The sequence below is a fragment of the Eumetopias jubatus genome, unplaced genomic scaffold (genome assembly GCF_037043125.1).
Source record: "Eumetopias jubatus isolate StellerSeaLion01/CBP00866 unplaced genomic scaffold, mEumJub1_p1.0 scaffold_3, whole genome shotgun sequence".
NCBI lineage: Eukaryota > Metazoa > Chordata > Mammalia > Carnivora > Otariidae > Eumetopias > Eumetopias jubatus.
Genome location: NW_028274809.1, coordinates 151719060 through 151738213, shown reverse-complemented (window position 1 = coordinate 151738213; position 19154 = coordinate 151719060).

The following is a 19154-nucleotide window of genomic DNA, read 5'->3' as shown; positions in this document are numbered from 1 at the left end:
ACATCTTTTGCTTATTTTTTAATGGATTGTCTTTTTGTTACTGAATTGTAAGAATACTGTAATCAAAAGTCCTATGACAGTTAAATATATTGCATTTTTTTTAATTCTGTGGCTTATTTTTCTATTCTTTAATAAGCACACATTCTTCCTTTAAATGTAGTCTAATTAATCTTTTTCATTTATTTCTAGATCCTTAAATATTTTTCATAATCCACTGCAATTAATATATTTCAATGTCATCCAAAATTTTAATGTTTTCTCTTTAAAGTTAGATATATAAGCTATATGGAATTGTTCTTTATGGAATGTAGGAAAATACGAAAACATTTGATTATCAATTGGGTTATCAAACGTAGATGTTCCCTTGAACTTACTCATTTGCTGTTTTAACAAGACTTTAACAACCGCTGTTTAAACAAGACTTTTTAATCCCCAGTCTTTCATATAATTTTTAATGTTTTCCAACCAGATGCCTTTCCAAGAAATGAATCAGCTGAATGATCAGTCCAAATTCGGGACCATCAGATAGAAGCCCACAGAATCAGAGGTCCTCCTGATTCTCACTTTAACAGAATACCACCTCACTATTGGGCAGGTGGCTATTTGTCATGTCCTTGTTTTTCACAAAGAGCTGCTGTAGCAGAGAAATTATTTCATCCCCCAATGTTATTAGTGCCCCCTTTTTCAGAATACTAAACCATTATCTGATGTTGATAGTATTGGGCATTATTTGCAGAATATTATTTTTACATCAAAATTAGTAACAGTCAGGGGCACCGGGGTGGTACAGTGGGTTAAGTGTCTGACTCTTGGTTTCAGCTCAGGTCATGATCTGGTGGTCATGAGATCGGTGCTCCCATCAGTCTCCACATTCAGCTTGGAGTCTGCTTGAGATTCTCTCTCCCTCTCCCTCTGCCCCTCTGGCTTGTGCTCACTCTTTCTCTCTCTTGCTCTCTAAAATAAATAAATAAATCTTAAAAAAAAGAACAAAAACAAAAGCAAAACCTAGTTAATAGTCAGCTTTTCCTGATCTTGGTTCTTGTCTTGGTTAACTTATACAGAATTCCGTGAATCAGTCTTCTCTTTTTTCACTTAGGTAGAAAAATATAAAAAAGTAGATAGTTATATACTTTAAAGCCACACTTACATCAAATAAATCATACATATATTAACATTCCCAATTTAGTATGTTATAGTCAAGCTATTTTTATAAGACTATGTTCTTTGTTTACATGTGTAATTTTCCTTAATATTGTGGACATTTTTTGTGATTAACCATGTTCCAATTAAATACAATTATTATTTTCTTAAATCTCAATTCATCAGTTCAGTAAACAGGATATCCTACAAGTTAGCGGTACTGTTCAGCTTAACTCCTGACATTTACAATCGCCATTGTTTTCTAGCAGAAAGATTTTTGTGACATTTTTTCTTGCTTCAATATGGAATTATCTACTTTCCAATTATCTCTGGTTTTAATTAAAAAATGTATTGGAAAAATGTGGGTGCTAGTATTCATGCTAGCACATATTGAAAAAAAAATATTGGCCAGAATAGCCAGACACTCTCAGACACTCTGGAGACAGAGCTTTAAACTGTAATTAAGGTCACAAGTCTATATCAACTTTTCCAACTTGGCTTAAATATTACTAAATCCTTTTTGAGATATTTTGTTTGAGTTCATATTTCTTTAACATATTCGCAAACACAAAGTCTACTTTTTAGATGTGTAACCCTTCTAGTCATAATTAAAGGGCAATTATTCCCTATTACAATTACTTTTGTCTTATTTTGTGGTCCCTTATGTATATGAAAAGGATGTTAATTATTCTCTCTGTATATCATCTTAAGCATGGTAATGTGGGGGATTGCTACTGTATTTTTAGATTGATATTTTTATTGAATAATAAGAAACGTTAGTAATGTGCTAGTTACTAGAGATAAGCAATATAGATATCCTGTTTCTCCAATTTGTGTAAAATATAACTCTTAAGGAATATTGATGGAAGTGAGTAATTATAGAAAATACTTGTAGCAGGAAGGGACCTAAAAGCTGGAGATAGATTCACGTGCGGCCATCTTTACAAATAACTTTGGTTCAATTTTAATGAGTTTTAATAATATTTAGTTACATACATATAAACACTCAATAGATTTATTATTTTACTGGAGTTTAGACTTTAAAAGGATGTAAAGATTCACTGAAAGTTGCTTGCTTACTTAGGAACTAAATGTCTCAGGGATGTTAAATTGTGCAAACACTCTGGAAGACTGCAGGGGTAGATGGCAGACTTCAAAATTCAATTTTTTAACTCCCAGGTTGAGTTCCTTCCAAAATACCATGAGGATTTTTTTCAAATGATGACTGCTTTCTCCCCCCAACTAAACAGAAAAACACACATATGTGTGTGTGTGTGTGTGTGTGTGTGTGTATACACATACATATATATATAAAACGTATAAATAAAAATTTATACATAGAGACAAATTTACTTTGCTATACAAGGCTGAATGATGCCAGTTAAGGACATGCTATTAATCTGGTGATAAATTAAGAACCAGACAACTGAAACAAGTGCCTTAGAATATCTTTTAAAAAGCTGAAATAATATAGTGTCAAGTTCAGAACCAAAATCAAGCCTCTGTGCTTATACCTAGAATGGAAATAAGTTTATCAATGTAAGAAAAAGAGAAATTTTTCAATAAAGTTTCAATAAGGAGCTATGCTATAGATATCTAGATTTTAAGTCTTGCAGTTTGAGCATTTACAAAAAATACAAAAAGTAAGAGATAATGAGTGAGTACACCTTTCTGGCTCAGTACATAAGTCAATATTATTACTCACAATATAGGATTATAGAATAACCCAAACATCTTGGTGCAATGGTTTTATAGCCAAGTATGCCAGATGTCTTATTTGAAGTTATTTCAAATTGGAAAATAATAAATAAATGAATTTATTTACTTCACAAAAAGCTCTTGTGAATTAATTTCTCTTCATGTCCTTTGGAATCATCTAACACGGATACTTTCCCTTTAGTGGTATTCCTCTTGGTTATATTCCTTAAAAACCACAGGCCACAAAATACATTAAAATGAGGTATTTATAGACCTATATATTTAGAATTATACTACAAAAAACATAAAATATGTTGCCGAAGATATTTATAACAAAGTTATAATTTCTGACGGTTTGGTTTAGTGGCATTATTCCTTTTATTAAAAGCAAGGAAATAAGTAACCTCACCTGATCTTCAAGGTCTAGGATTCTATTATTAACTTTAACTTAGTAAGATGCTCATTTTCAGTATTTTCTCATTAAAAAAAAAAATCTTCTAGTTTACTAATCTACAACTCTTGAATTATCTGAAGCTAAATTATAGACGGACCTGGATAGTATAGTTATATATTAAATGTTGAAATCCTTTTCATTATATAAATCCAGAATTGATTGTTAAAGCCTGACAAGGATCATAAACACCCCTAATTACCAAGAAGCACTGTCTCCACAAGCTACTACTCTTTTCTTAAAGGCATTTATGTGCTTTTTCAGGCAGATAGATTTGCTCTCTTAGCCTGACATAAATTATTTTTATATCTTTCAGAAAAGAGGTTGTCCTCTGAGTGATAGCTATGGGGAATATAGTACCTCTGGGAAAAGAAAATTAATTTATCTCATTATTTTCTATATCTCACTATTCCCTAAGCTGCAATACAGCTCAGAAACTTATAGTGGAAGTCTAAGCCCCAACAGTTAAGCTTCATGAACAGATATCATTAAAGAGCAAAACTCCTTAAAATAAGGTTAGCTGTTGGGAATTGAAAGCAAAGAAAAAGAATAAAAGAATCCAACTAGGAGAGATATTTAATCCAGCTTCATTATTTTCACTGTGACACAATTATATCACCTTGTTATTTGGCTAGTAATTGCAAAATATAAGGAATCTCTTTAGAGAAATGGGATGTACTATCTCACCTCTTAGGAGTGGGTACAGTTTTCAACTGGAGAAAAAAAGGGGTCTCCACAAATCACATTAATATATAAACAAATTACTTAGTTTAAATTGGCTTACATGCTATGCCTAACTCATACATGTATCTTTTATCAGGTTAGATTTCGAATGGGATGTTTTAACTCAACAGAAATTAGTCTCTCATAAATGTAAGCTCAGTCAAAATTAAAATAAATTGCTTTGATAATTCAACTCTGGAAAATAACATTAATTAAATAGCTTCTCTAACTTGGAGATTTAAATATATTTACATAAGATAATATGTAAATATTAAAACTGTATTTGATAATTTAAATTGAGTATATTTGAATTACCAAGATACCTTATGTTGTACTAAGATCTAAAGATTTTTAAAAGATTATGGTAAGTTCAAGAAGCTTATAATAAACAGCAGAGATATTGTCCCTCAAATTTTTTTATAAAAATAATTTCAGTAACAGAGCCATTTGTAAAACTGTGGAAAACACAGGGGAAAACAGCCTTAAGACCGCCATGACTATTATGAAAATATGCAAAACTGAGGTTTCTTTTTAATTAATATCAGAGAAATGAGTCTGCATTTTCAAGTGGAAATCAGGTGGCAGGACACATGGAAATTATGAAGGTCTAATCCAGCATAGCATTTTCAAAGAGATACAAAAAGTTTGACACTATTAGAAGAGAGACGAGAGATAAGGGTGGGCAAGAAGACAGTGCTCCGAACATGAAGTTTTCATAAAAATTCTAGTAATTAAAATTCTAAGGAATTTTGAATGTGTCCAATAATCAAATTTTGTTTGCAATGACAGTCTCAAACATAAGACACTGAACAGATAGGAGGACGTGGAGCTATAAGTAGTAAGACCAATTCTTGCACCATAATCCTCTATTAAGGGAGCATATGCTCTCACTTGGCATCTAATGAGGCAGTCATCACCTTCTTATACTGTTCAAGTGTAAGACTATATGTCTCACTCCCTCATAGCACTATTACACTTAGTAAAGACATATTCTGTGATTATATGTTTAAAGCATAACTTACCTGCTTTGTCATAAATACACATCTCTCTCCGAGGATCTGTGCACAATGCCTATTACATTATATGAGCACAACACATTTAAACTTATTGATCAGATGAAAGAATGACAGTGGAAATTAACAGCTCAAAGAGGTATTTAGAGGTTAATCAAAATACTATGTTCCTGAATAAGTCTGAAAGGTAAAAGAGTGGCATAGCAAATGTTTCCTTTTAAGGCAAAGGACACCACTCATTGAGAAGCATGTTAACAAAACTGCCCATAGAGTGTAGTGTGAGAGATCAAGAAGGTCCTGCATGATTGCTAGAGAAAACAAACACTAAACAGGACTGAGGATAGAGTTTGAAAGGCAGTTCTGAGTACATAAAAAGAGAAGAGACATTTAATGAAGATACAGTTACTAAAGAAGTATACTGTGCCAGGGGTGCCTGGGTGGCTCAGTCAGTAAGCGGCTGCCTTCGGCTCAGGTCATGGTCCCAGGGTCCTGGGATCGAGGCTTGCATTGCATCAGGCACCCTGCTTAGCAGGGAGCCTGTTTCTCCTCTGCCCCTCCCCCTGCTCATGCTCAATCTCTCTCAATAAATAAAATCCTAAAAAAAAAAAAAAAAAGAAGTAAACTGTGCCTATTAGATACAGACTGGATATGGATCATTGGATTTGGCATTCAGGTGATCTTAGCTGAGATCAGTCCTTCTAATTGGGAAAAGTGGTTACCAGAGAAGAGTGGGTAGAAGACAAAAAAGGTGAGGAGGGGAATACTAAGTTTAGACCACTTGTTCTAGAAAGTATGGAACTGGTGGAGGAAAGAATCAACCTTTCCCTTTCTGTAGATATTATAGAATGAGCAACTTGGAAATTCTTCATGGATGTGTCCTGAACAATTTCCAGATAGGAACAAAGTTCACATTTAGAGAAGAAAACAGGTAACATGCTGAGTGATGGGATTATGACCGTGTTTGAGTCTGTTTTGTCTGAAACTCATCTGTCTCTCAATGTCCTGCTATAAGGTTGTTCACCACTTCTTTCAGTCAGACGTTATCTAAGAGTTCTTTTTTTGCCTAAGATACTTCGCTCAGGGATCCTGTCACTTGCAAAATAAAGGACTCTGACTAATAAAGTTAGTGTTGGAAAGGACTTTGAACATTTAGTTCAATTTCTTGATCCCTTCCAAAATCCCTGAAAATTGATCAAACAGCTCAGCTACTTTTTGAGATGTTTTATCAGACTGATGAACTACTGATTGCTAAGAAACAAAATAAAACAAACTACTAACTCCTCGTATTTAGTAAAAATATATCTGATTATCTTTTCAGTCTTAGATCTAAAAACTTCAGAGCTAATTTATACGGAATACGTATTAAGCATTATGCATTATTCTAAGTATATCATGGCAACTGCCACACTTAAACTTTGCAGTAATCTTATGATATACACATGAAAATTTCCACTTACAAACACAGAGTGTTGAGTGTTGAGGCACAGAGAAGTTACAAAATTGGCCCAGGTTCTCCCAACCGATCATTTGTGGAATGAGTAACTGAACATGTGGAAATGTCTCCAGAGTTCAGGGTTAATAATTATTCTAAGTGGTACACATGCAAACAATATCATGTATTAAAATATTTCAAGAAAGTCAAACTTCTTGTGGCCTACAGTATTGCAGAAATAGACTCAATATAAAAACTGTGGAATACTCAACAAAGAGAGTAATTTCTCACTTGTTTTCTGGGTGGAACTGAAGTCTTTGCAACTACATTGGTCCCTAAATAAACTTAGACAAGTAAAATTGTTCAGTGAATTTGTTAAATTGATGATTTTTCTTAGTACAGCTACCCTGAATAAACAGTTACCAGCTGTCCCTATGTTTCTTCCCAACCTTACTCAAATGCTTACCCCCCTCACTCTCTAACCACCTTCTTCCTGAAAGGGAGGGTACATGTTCAATTCTACAATGTATGTGAATCCATAATCACACATTTCACATACTATTCTATTTCTCTGTGTACATTCTGATACTATTTGTATATTGGAAGCAATCTATTGTACAGTTTAGAACATATGAGAAAGATCATCTGTTATCTTTAAATGAATTTTAGTAAAGACTGAATAGATCAAGGAATCCAAACAAAACAGGAAAGTAGATGAATTAAATAAGGAAAATCAATGTGTAAAATGTTTTTATTCTATCAAGAGTGACCAGAGAAGTGATTGATCTAGAGCTTGAAGTAATTACGAGGTCATTACTTACCAATAGGAATGCAAGTTCAATACTGGGTAGAATCCTAGAGGAGTCCTGTCCTTGAAGTTAGGAAATAATGACTAGAACAAATAGTACTCAATTAGCAGCTTACTTCCTATAAATTACTGTTTTTTTCTTCCAAGTGGAACAGAGTCTATAATCAATCTTCAGTTTAGCTTCTTACCCTAGATCAGAGGTAAATTCATTCTGAAATGACTAAATTTAGTAACATGTAAGAGAAATAACTAACTCAGAAAAAAATGAGAAACAGCATTAAAATGCTAGGAACACCACTATTAATTTCAGTTGTTTCTTCGGATTAAATAATAAAATAGCCTGAAAAAGTCAATTGTCTAAACTGAATTGAGATATTGTTAATGAAAGGTTTTTTTCCAATTTTTTTCAGGATAGAAAGTAATTTAAAGATTATATCATTTTCATCCCATTTTAAGTGCCACCATAAGAATTTCTGTATAGTTTTAATTTGTGCGTCCTGTAAGTTTTCACTGTATTTGTAGATTGAAAAAGGCTGTTAACTCTTTCACACAAATGCTGTTTTGGTCTCTTTTCCTTCTTCTAAGCAGGAAAACTATTAGGACAGTTGAGAATGACAGAGCCACAGTTTGAAATTCACTAAGGAGTTTGGATTTATGGGCTTATAGACTAAACCAGATTTGGACATGGCTGTAGTTTATGCCCAAGAATGTTACAGATGCTTCACATACGCTTAGCATTTTGTTTTTCCAATTCAACAGTGTGTTTTTAAAAAAAATCAGGAGACATGAGAAACTAAAGTTTATTTCCGTAAGTAGTTCTAAAGGAAACCATTCACTGAGATGATATTATTTCATTTGCTGAGAGATAACCATATGGTTCTGTGAACAATTACCACATAATTGTATTTAGGAAAACACAATGTCTAACATTCACAGGACATACTCCTCTGAGGTATATCATAACCAAGGAAGGAATTTGATAATTCCTTGAAGATAATGAACCAATGTGCTATCATTACCAAATAATCAGAACAAAGGTTGGTTAAAAAAAGAACAAAACTTCCCTTAGTGAAGAAACTGTTTTACTGACCACAAAATATTGTATATAATTAAGATCACCACACTTCAAAATATTCTGAGAGCAGAACATGTGATTTGAGGTGAAAATGACATTTAAAAAGATTAAAGAACTGTTAGTTTCAAATAAGGAAAGCTAATGGCAGATACTGTCAAAGTACAGAGATAATGAGCAATGTGCAAAAAGAACACGGACCTCTAAACTTTATTATAGAATATGAAGATCACAATACATCTATCGTTATTAATGAAGATACATAAATATAATTTTACATAGCCAGTTTGGGTTCATGACAGTACTCCTCAGCAATAAAGTATGAAAACACTCAAAGTGCAGGATTTAAAATAAATTAATGCTTGGCATTAATTCATGCATTGAACAGGTATGTGAAGAGCAACCACTATGTTAAAAGAAGTAATTCACTAGTAATATCAGTAACATATAAAGAAGGACTTGATAAAGGACATTTTAAGATATTTTAGCCCAGTCTCAGAAGACCTCAAAAGAATGTTTGACACCTGCAGAATGAGCAGGAGTCAAAGGTGATTTGAAGAAAGTAATAAAGATTGCACACAGAAGAGAGTAGACAACAGATAGATAAATAATAAGCTATCTAGGGCATTAAAAATGGTTGAGGGACATCACTAATAATTTGACACTTATGGATGACAATCATGACCTCTTAAATTGCTAGAGTAGCACTATCCAAGACAGAAAATTGAGTTTAATTGGCCATACATTTGCTGTATTAAAACCCTTTTTATTTATTTTTTTATCTTTGGGTATAAGGTGGGGAATTTACAAAGTTCTATTATAATATCATCCACATAATTTCTGAATACCAATGATATTGGAAAGTAATTTTTTTCACTAAAAATAAGGGTTTCTGCTTAATAATTTTAGAGTTTATCTTTGAAGGGGTAATAGAATCCAAGAAATTTGTGAGCTGAAGCAAGAAACAAATTATGTTTTCTAATTTCTGCTAAAGGATCTGGCAGAGAAAAGTATGTTTTCAAATATTTTACATTAGATTTCTTGCTTTATAAAAATGAATAAATAGCTCAACATTTCATTAACTAATTATACAAAATTATTTTAAAGTCTCAACCACACTGCATTATATCCTTGTGTCAGGATATTTCCATTCCATTTAGATTCTGTTATTATATTCCATCCACTTAGGGAAAAAAAAACTAAGTATTTTGACATTTGAAATTTGGACACGTTAAGTGGGCTTTTCAAACATTTTCTGGGTTTATGGGTCACTACTATTTTACCCTTCAAAAATAATCTCTGGTACAATAACAACCATTTTATGGACAAGGTTATGCAGGGGTGTTGATGAAGGAAAATAAGAGAATGAGGTATGCTGATTTAAAATGGACCGTTTCCTGGCAGCCGGTGAATAAACATTCCTTACAAAATTCAGACAGAGCTTGGAAGTAAGACAACCTTTATTTGTATGAAGTAACTTCTATAATAATGGTAGACAAAAATTTAACACAGAAAAAGCTATAAACTCAAAATTCTATTTTATTATTTGACAGAGGGAGACACAGCGAGAGAGGGAACACAAATGGGTGAGTGGGAGAGGGAAAACAGGCTTTTCCTCAAGCAATCCACTAAAAGACTGCAAGACAGAAAGAAATTTTACCCTTTTATATACCCAGGCATATACACCGCATTACTTACATGTTCTTGAGATGAACCGTAACTAGTTCTCAAGTAACAGGACTTGACAGCACCATTTGTCACATGTACTGTGTCATAGATTCATTTGGTAATTGAAGTGGCCAACTGTATTTAATTGGCTTTATCTAAAGGAAAAATAAACTTGTATCTTCAGATCAGGAGATGATTTAGCAACTTGGAAGTCAGGCTCCTACCATTCCATAAACTGGGAGATAACAGAGCTATCTTCCTTGATGATTACATTTCAAAGAGATAGTCCTCAGGTCCTTGAGAACAACATTCCTGGGGCAACCCTGCAGAAGCCTTATTTACCTTTTAAGAAAATTTACATACATTTTACAGAGACAGAAAGAACTTGAAGTTTTTTTTTTTTAAGATTTTATTTATTTATTTGAGAGAGAGAGAGAGAATGAGAGATAGAAAGCACGAGAGGGAAGAGGGTCAGAGGGAGAAGCAGACTCCCTGCTGAGCAGGGAGCCCGATGTGGGACTCGATCGCAGGACTCCAGGATCATGACCTGAGCCGAAGGCAGTCACTTAACCAACTGAGCCATCCAGGCACCCCAGAACTTGAAGTTTTCTTAAGTAAATGGTCTAAGAAAGGTTAGGGGGAGAATTCTTTTTCCTTACTTTCAACAGAGAGATTTCAAACTCTTACTTTTAATCAGTATTTGCCCTTACACTACTGTTGTATTGTTTATCCAGAGAAAAAGAATTAATAGGATATTGATTCATGCAGTTATGTGGGCTGAGAAATTTCCAGATCTACAGTCAGCAAGCTGGAGTCCCAGGAAAGCTGTTGGTGTAGTTCCAATCAGAATCCCAAGGCCTGAGAACCAGGAGGAGCTGATGATGTAGTTCCAGTCTGAAAGGCAGCAGCAGGCTCCAGATTCAGGAACAGCTGATGATTTAGTTGGAGATGAAGGCAGGATAGATATATGTCCATGTTCCAGCTCAAGACTGTTATCCAGGAGTTCCCTCTTATAGCAGGGTCAATCTATTTTGCTGTTCAGGTCTTCAACTGGCTGGGTGAGGGAGAGGAATCTGCTTTCCTCAGTCTGTTGATTCAAATCTTAATCTCATCCAAAAGATTATCACAAAAACACACAAAATAATATTTGACCAAATATTCAGACACCTGCTGGCCCAGTCAAGTTGACACATTAAACTAACCATCACAGTGATCAAGTTGAGTTATCAAAATACCTAAAGTCTTTCTCATTACATTAAGAAAAGATTATTTTTTCCTCAGCGACCCGTGTTTCCATGTTAGCATAGTACATTAGATGCATTTGAAAGGAATGGATAATATTTTGGGAAACACTGTAAAAAGCACATTACCTAGTGGTAATATAGTAATATCCTACTGATCTACAAAAGAAACTTTTTCTCCAGTAGTATATGATATAAATGTTCTCTTTCTTTCCTAATCTTACAGGCTTCCCACGGAGCAGGGAGCCTAATGCGGGGCTCGATCCCAGTACCCTGGGATCATGACCTGAGCGGAAAGCAGATGCTTAACAGCTGAGCCACCCAGGCGCTCCTTATATTTATTTTTAACAACTCAGGAAAATACATGACTGTCTGTAATTCACTTCAAGAACATAATCTAAGCAAGATATTAAAAAAAAGGAAAAAAGAGAATATCAGGTTACCCAGTCTTTGAAAAATAAAGGCATATTTGATATCTTTAGTTTCATTTGGGATCTATTTATAGTTCCAAGAAAATCTGGCTCACTCTACACCCTAAAATATGCTACAGTTTTTCTAAGATATTTCTACACAAAAAGAACTTGAATTTGCAAAATCATTACACTATCACAATAATTTTGGCTGTGGACTTACTTAGGGAGAAGAAAAATGGGAATTATTTTAACTGGCGATTTTAATTTAGAATATGGAACATGACAAGAAATTAGTGATGATTTGAGTACAAAGGAAAAGATTTCAGGGACTGCATCAAGTGTTCAGATGTACAGAAAGAATAAAGTACTTTCTACATCAGAGTGGGTACATGAGTAAGCCCAAATAACCACATATCTCATATATGCAGGGTGTTATCCATTCTGATACATAAAATGAAAAAAAAAAGTTTGCTTTATTTTGGCTTTTCAAATGGGCTACTTTCATTTCTCATTCATTATAAAGATTGTCAATACATGTTTTTCTCATAGTTCAATCCAACATTTCCAAAAAGAGACATTTATGTTGGCAGTGGTAGTTTTTATATTGCCTATTGGGTTGTTGCTATTCTTGCTCTTTCATCAAGGCCCTAGGATATTTTTCTGGGTTAAACTCCAATTATTTTGTTATTTCTGGAAAGGTGCTCACTCTCGCTTACATTCCTCTTTAAGCCATGTATTTTAAAAAGAAATGTCGTAACAAGATAGCATATTCTCCTCTTACCTTGCTTTGAAGATTGCCTACGACTGAAGATAACGTGGGTTTATAGTATTTAAAATAACGCTGGCTTTAAAATACATATTGTAGTCTGCTGGCTATTAGCAAATACGTAAAATTGTATTTTCTTACACTTTTCTGATGGACTTCAATTTGTTAACCAAACTTACATTATAAAGTGGAAGAAAACTGTGTACTTACTTAAGCTGTGGACTTACCTCGAGGCTTTTGTGAAGGCTCAACGGCGCTATCATGCTGTTTTTAGACCTAGAGGTCCCCATTATTTTCTCCTTTGGAAACAATCCTAATTCAACCAGACGGTCAAGTTTCCGGCTGCCTGTGCACACAGTTCCTGAGTCCTGTTAGATCACAACGAAGGCGCTTACAGGAGCTCAGCCACAAACCCAAATGCTATGTGTGCCCCACTAGGTTTCACTGTGGAAAATCTAGAGTCTTTCATATCCCAATTTTCCACCCAGAAGGCTTAAGACAAAATAAGCCCAATGAGCTCAGACCCGGAAATTAGGGGAGCTCACCTGGAGAAAGGCTTACCGAGATCTCAGCGGGCGCGAAGCAGTGGCGGGGGTTTAGCAGCTTAACGTGAGTTTAGGAGCTGACCTGGAATCTTCGGCAGCCAACTGCTGGTCTCGTCTTGTTAGACTATTTAGTAACGAGTTTGACATCCTTTATTCTAGGTAAAACGATCCATGGGTCGGAGGAACCCAACGGCTGCCCAGCACGACAGACTCTTGTGAGAAAGTTGGTCCAGAGCAGCTTTATACCAAGCGGAGGCGGAAGCAAGGCATGATTGGCTGGGAGACGGAGGATTTCCCTATAGGGTGAGCCGTCCTGCTGCTCCGGTAGGGCTAAGGAGCTAACTCTGAGTTCAAGGATTAAGTGGTAGAAATTAGGTTTCTTTGACAGGTGCTTTCACTGAAGGCAGCCTGGAAGATTTAGAACACCGGGCCAGTGGGGAGACTTCCGTTTTGTGGGTCCCGATATAGGAATTAACTTTATCAAAACATAAACTAATTCAGTGTTAAGTTGAAATAAGTCAAATCGAAGAACAAACTATAATGTAAATTAATCAATTTACATCAAAATAATGTTTTTCAACCTTTTTCATATTTTTCGAACCAAATATTTAAGTTCTTGTTTTCCAGATATTTATTTTAGGTGAGGTTACAAAATACATTTTAACAGTCATAAATATTATTCTTTTTTTAAACTTTTTTTTTTTTTTTGACAGAGAGTGAGCACAAGCACAGGGAGCAGCAGGCAGAGGGGGAGGGAGAAGCAGGCTCATGGCTGAGCAAGGAGCCAGATAGAGAACTGGATCCCAGGACCCTGGGATTATCACCTGGGCCGAAAGTACACACTTAGACTGAGCCACCCAGGCGCCCCCAAAATATCATTAATTAATAAAGATATTATTTTTATTAATCTGTAATCCTTTCTCAAATATTCCACTTACAACTTTCAATATATTATCAAAGATTAAGTGTTGGGAACTGAAACAAACATACTTTTCTGTTTCTGGGCTAATCAATACTGGAACCACATAAAAATAACATAGCAACTTGCTTCAGGAAATATTTGCTACTGAAAGATAAGCCTTTGAACAAATTAAAATAGCAATGTACGAAAACTAACACCTTACCCATGAATCATTTAAAAACCCTTGTTTGGGGCGCCTGAGTGGCTCAGTCGGTTAAGGTCTGCCCTCGGCTCAGGTCATGATCCCAGGGCCCTGGGATGGAACTCTGCATCAGGCTCCTGGCTCAGCGGGAAGCCTGCTTCTCCCTCTGCCTGTGCCTCTGCCTATCTGTGCTCTCTATCTCTCTGTCAAATAAATACATTAAAAAAAACAAAAACCTTGTTTCACTTTGTCCAGGAAACCAAACCTTAATATTGTAGACTGTACACATTCTCAACCAATTTTCCTCTTTGAAAGATTCTTCTAAAGTCATTCTGTCTAGGTCCTAAGATTGTATAACTGTTCTCTCTAGATTTCTACCTTTCGTGCCCATACTAAGGTTCTGTCAATGTGGCACTCTCCCTTAATGTGAAAGTCTAGTGAACTTAAATTTGTGTAATCAATAGGTATTTTGTGAGGACTTTCAGGGAAGTGGGCATTTGATAATAAGTTTTTCTTAAAGTAAATTAAATGGTTTTATTTAAACTAACTCTGCCACAAATATATAAATATAAAACAACTTACCTGAAGCCTCTGGAGAGTGACCAAAAGTCAACAGATTCTGGAAGGGTTCAACAATTGGAAGAAGAGAACAGTTATAGGTGAGTTTCCCATTTTTATGACTTTTGGAATGAAGAGAGTCCCTACTCTACACCACGTAGAGGTGTAAAACTGATACAGATATCCTCATTTTACCAAACTAATGAACCACCAGATGCATTTCAGAATATTTACAATACATTAAGTGTGGAGAGGAATCTTGGAAAGGAGACCTGAGAAAGACAAGGCACCAAATTCTGTATATAATCTCTTCCTAATCTCTGTAATATGAATATTCAGGACAGATGATAAACATCTCCAACTAAGTCTGTAAGACTGAACTGAAAATTCATCTGCTTCCCACAGCAGCAGACACAGAGATCTTAGCTGGGGCAAGTAAACTGCTTGATAAAACAATCACAAAAATTAATATTTCTTTAGAGAAACAACACAATTCAGATTGTCTTCCATGTGTAGTTCATAATTCCCAGGATACAAACCAAAATTATTCTACATAAGAAAAGAAAAATGTTACTCATAAGAAGGAGAAATGGCAACTAATGGAAACTGTCCTTGAGATGACCCAGATTTTGAAATCAGCGAAGATTTTTAAGTTATCACAATGCTCAAGAACATAACATATACTGGTTGTAAATGAAGATGTAGGAATTTCAGTGAAGAATAGAAAATAAAGGGGGGGACAGCAAACAGAATGAGGAACTGAAAAGAAAAAAAATAACAGAACAAAAGATCAAATGGAAAAAAAGATTTAAAATATGAGTGGAATCTCATGGCCAAGTGGAATAATACCAAGTGTTCATATACATGCAATTGGTGTTGCAGAAAGCAACAGGAAAGATGTGGCAGAAAGAAAAATACTTTAAGAAATAAATAATAACTGAAAATTTCCCACATTTGGTAAAAGACATAAATTTATAGACTCAAGAATCTCAGTGAACCCCTGAGCAGGATGAACAAAATAACCTAGGAACATAGCACATAGCTACAACTTAAAAATGAAAATAAAAGTGCCTTTCATACAGATCAGTGTGTTTCAAACTACTGACTTCTCATCAAAAACAATAGAAACCAGAAGACCCTGCACCCATACTTTAATGTGCTGGGTGGGAAATATTGCCAGCTCAGGGTTTCATATCTTAAATTATTATCACTCCCTAGTTCTCCCAGATATCTAACACTTCCTAAATCTCTATGCCTTTCAAATAATGCCCCTGCCTCATATAAAATTTAAAATATATCTGGTATTTAGTCTTAAACCAGTCATTTGCTATTAAGCTGAGTGAGATAAAACAGGTAGGTTTGGAATTATCTCTCAGCGGTGGTGTTTGCAACTTGCCACACCTCAACAAGTCTCTCCCTCATGGGCTTGTGCATTGGCCCCGACAATCAAACAGAAATGTGTACAGCTTGTTAAAGCAAGTCTTCATGTATCTATTTACTGTAAAAGACTGACATGGAACAAAAGGGCATTATGATAATAATTAGAAATTTTCTTTTTTTTTTTCTAGAACATTATGACCATCAAGATAAAACACAGAAGCAGAAGTAAATTACATTTTTCATAGAAGGTAACAAAAAGTTAACTGATATCAATATTGATACCAATACTTGGTTTTCAAGTTTGAGTTTACTAATGGTATAATGTTCAGAGAGTAAAAGACTGACAAATAAATGTTTGTCATAAAAAAAATGCCTTGGTTCTTTGCTTTCTGTGAGATGATTAAATTAAAACATACAACTGCACTCGAACTGAAGTTAACTATATCAATAAATAGAATACTAGGCAAAAAATATAAAGTTAAGCTGTTAGGACACATCTAATTTGATAACCATTGTTTATGTTTTAGTTCATGTGAGGTGATATAAATATTACCTATGGGACACTATTTAGGGTATATTTTATCAATAGAAGCCATTTCCTTTCTTTTTTATAACAACCCTTAACATGAGACTGCCCCTCTTAAATTTTGAAGTACACGATACCATATTGTTAACTATAAGCACTATGTTGTCAGATCTCTAGAACTTACTTATCTTAATGGAAACTATATCCATTGAATAACAGTTCCCTTTTACCTTCATGTCTTGGCCATGGACAACCATTATTTTACACTTTGCTTCTATGAGGTTGACTGGTTTAGATACCACATATAAATGGAATCATTGTCCTTCTGGGACTGGCTTATTTCATTTAGCATACCACCTTTCAGGTTCATCCATGTTGTTGCAAGTGGCAGGATTTCCTTCCTTTTTTAAGGCTGAACAAATGCCATTCTATGTATGTACCACACTTTTGTTACCTGTTATCTGATGGACCCTTAGGTTGTTTCCAGATCTTGGCTATTGTGACTAGTGCTGCAAGGAAAATGGGAACACAGATATTTCTTCAAGATCCTGATTTCAATTCCTTTGGGTATATACCCAGAAGTGTGATTGCTGGATATGGTAGTTCTATTTGTAATTTTTTAAGGAATCCCCATACTGTTTTTAATAATGGCTGCACGATTCTACATTCAATGTGAGGTGAGTTCTCATTAAAGTTTTGATTTGCAATTCTCTTATAATTAATGGTGTTGAGCATCTTTTCCTATACTTGTTATCCATTTGTATGGCTTCTTTAGAGAAACATGTACTCAAGTCCTTTCCCCATTTTTAATCAGGTCGTTTTATTTAATTTTATTTATTTTTGCTATTGAGTTATATAAGTTCCTTATATATTTTGGAAATTAACCATTTATCAAATATATGGTTTGAAAATATTCTTCCTCACTCCAACCCAGGTTGTCTTTTCATTCTGTTGATTGTTTCTTTTTTCTGTGCAGAAGTTTCTTAGTTTGAGATAGTCTCACTTCCTTTTGATTTTGTTGACTGTGCTTCGGGTGTCATATCCAAGAAATCATTGCCAAGATCAATGTCAAGAAACCCTTCTCTTATGTTTTCCTCTAGAACTTTTTGAGTTGATTTTTGTGTATATTGTAAGGTAAGGGTACAATTTTATTTTTTGCGTATGGATCTCCTATTTACCCACACTATTTGTTGTAAAGACTATCCTTTCTCCACTGCATGCTCTATTACCTTGTTTGCAGTGGTCGTATCACAAGTGTTTGCATATGCCTATCACATTGGACGCATTGAATATGTACAATTATTTGTATGTCGATGATACTTCGATAAAGCTGTTAAAAACAACAAAACCAAAACCATTTCTTACTCTTTAAACACACACCTATTCCAAACACACTTTTATATTTTTGAATAGAGAAAACAAAATTTAATGTCAGAGTGTGTGGCCCTGAGTATACATCACAGAAAATAAACTAGAGGAAATTAGAGAAAAGATACAATCTTTGCAAAACTTTCCCTAAGTTTACTGTCAAATTTTACTATCTGCTATATAAATAGCAGCCATCTCCTTGCACTACAACCCTGTCACATCTCATAAACCTGGATGAGTGAACTGAGTAGATGGGAAACCTCCAAGGAAACATCCGTTACTGCAGTAAGTGGGATCAGTGATTCAGGCGAGTTCACTCACAAATACTTTCCCAAAGTCCCAACTTTGTGTAGGTAGGAACCAGGCTACTGACGGTGCTATTAAATGAGTTCTTCTCTCTATTTTTAGTACTTAAAGCTGCTCTGAGATATTTCTCAGTATAACTGTAAACATAATAGTTTCTTGGCTAAATTGCAGTCCAGAAAAATCACACAGCAACCCTCAAAATCCTCTCTGATCTTGAAAGTGTATACACAGTGCGGAAGGCTGTTTCTCTTAATGCTGGCCAATAATTCAACCTCTGCTCTGACATTGGAGCCATACGGGCTACGGAATTCAGAACAATCATGAGTTCTGATTCCAGACATCTAAATTAAAATGTAAAAATGATGGGGCACCTGGGTGGCTCAGGCATTAAGTGTCTGCCTTCGGCTCAGGTCATAATCCCAGGGTCCTGGGATCGAGTCCCACATCGGGCTCCCTGCTCCTAGGGAAGCCTGCTTCTCCCTCTCCCACTCCTCCTGCTTGTGTTCCTGCTCTCGCTATCTCTCTCTGTCAAATAAATAAATAAAATCTTTAAAAAAAATGTAAAAATGAAAATAAAACCATGTGGGATTTAGGATGCTGCTCCTCTTGCTGTGCAGGTGGAAAGGAGAAGGAAGTCAAACAGCAACAATCAGATGTTAGGTATTAACCCAAGAACAACCTACGTTAATAAGCATAGATTTAAATTTGGGTTCGAAAACTCAGCTAAGACAGTGGCAAGGTAAGTAACCCAAAAGTGTGAATTAGGCCAGGTAAATGGGGGTGGGTTGGCCTAAGGAGCCTAATAAATCATGCCCAGGTAAACGTGTTCAGATTTATTTTAACATTTTGCTGGCCAAACAAAACAGGCCTACAGTTGATTCTGACACAGGAGCCACCAGTTTTAAAAACCACTGTTTAAGTACATGTCCTTAAGTAAAACTAT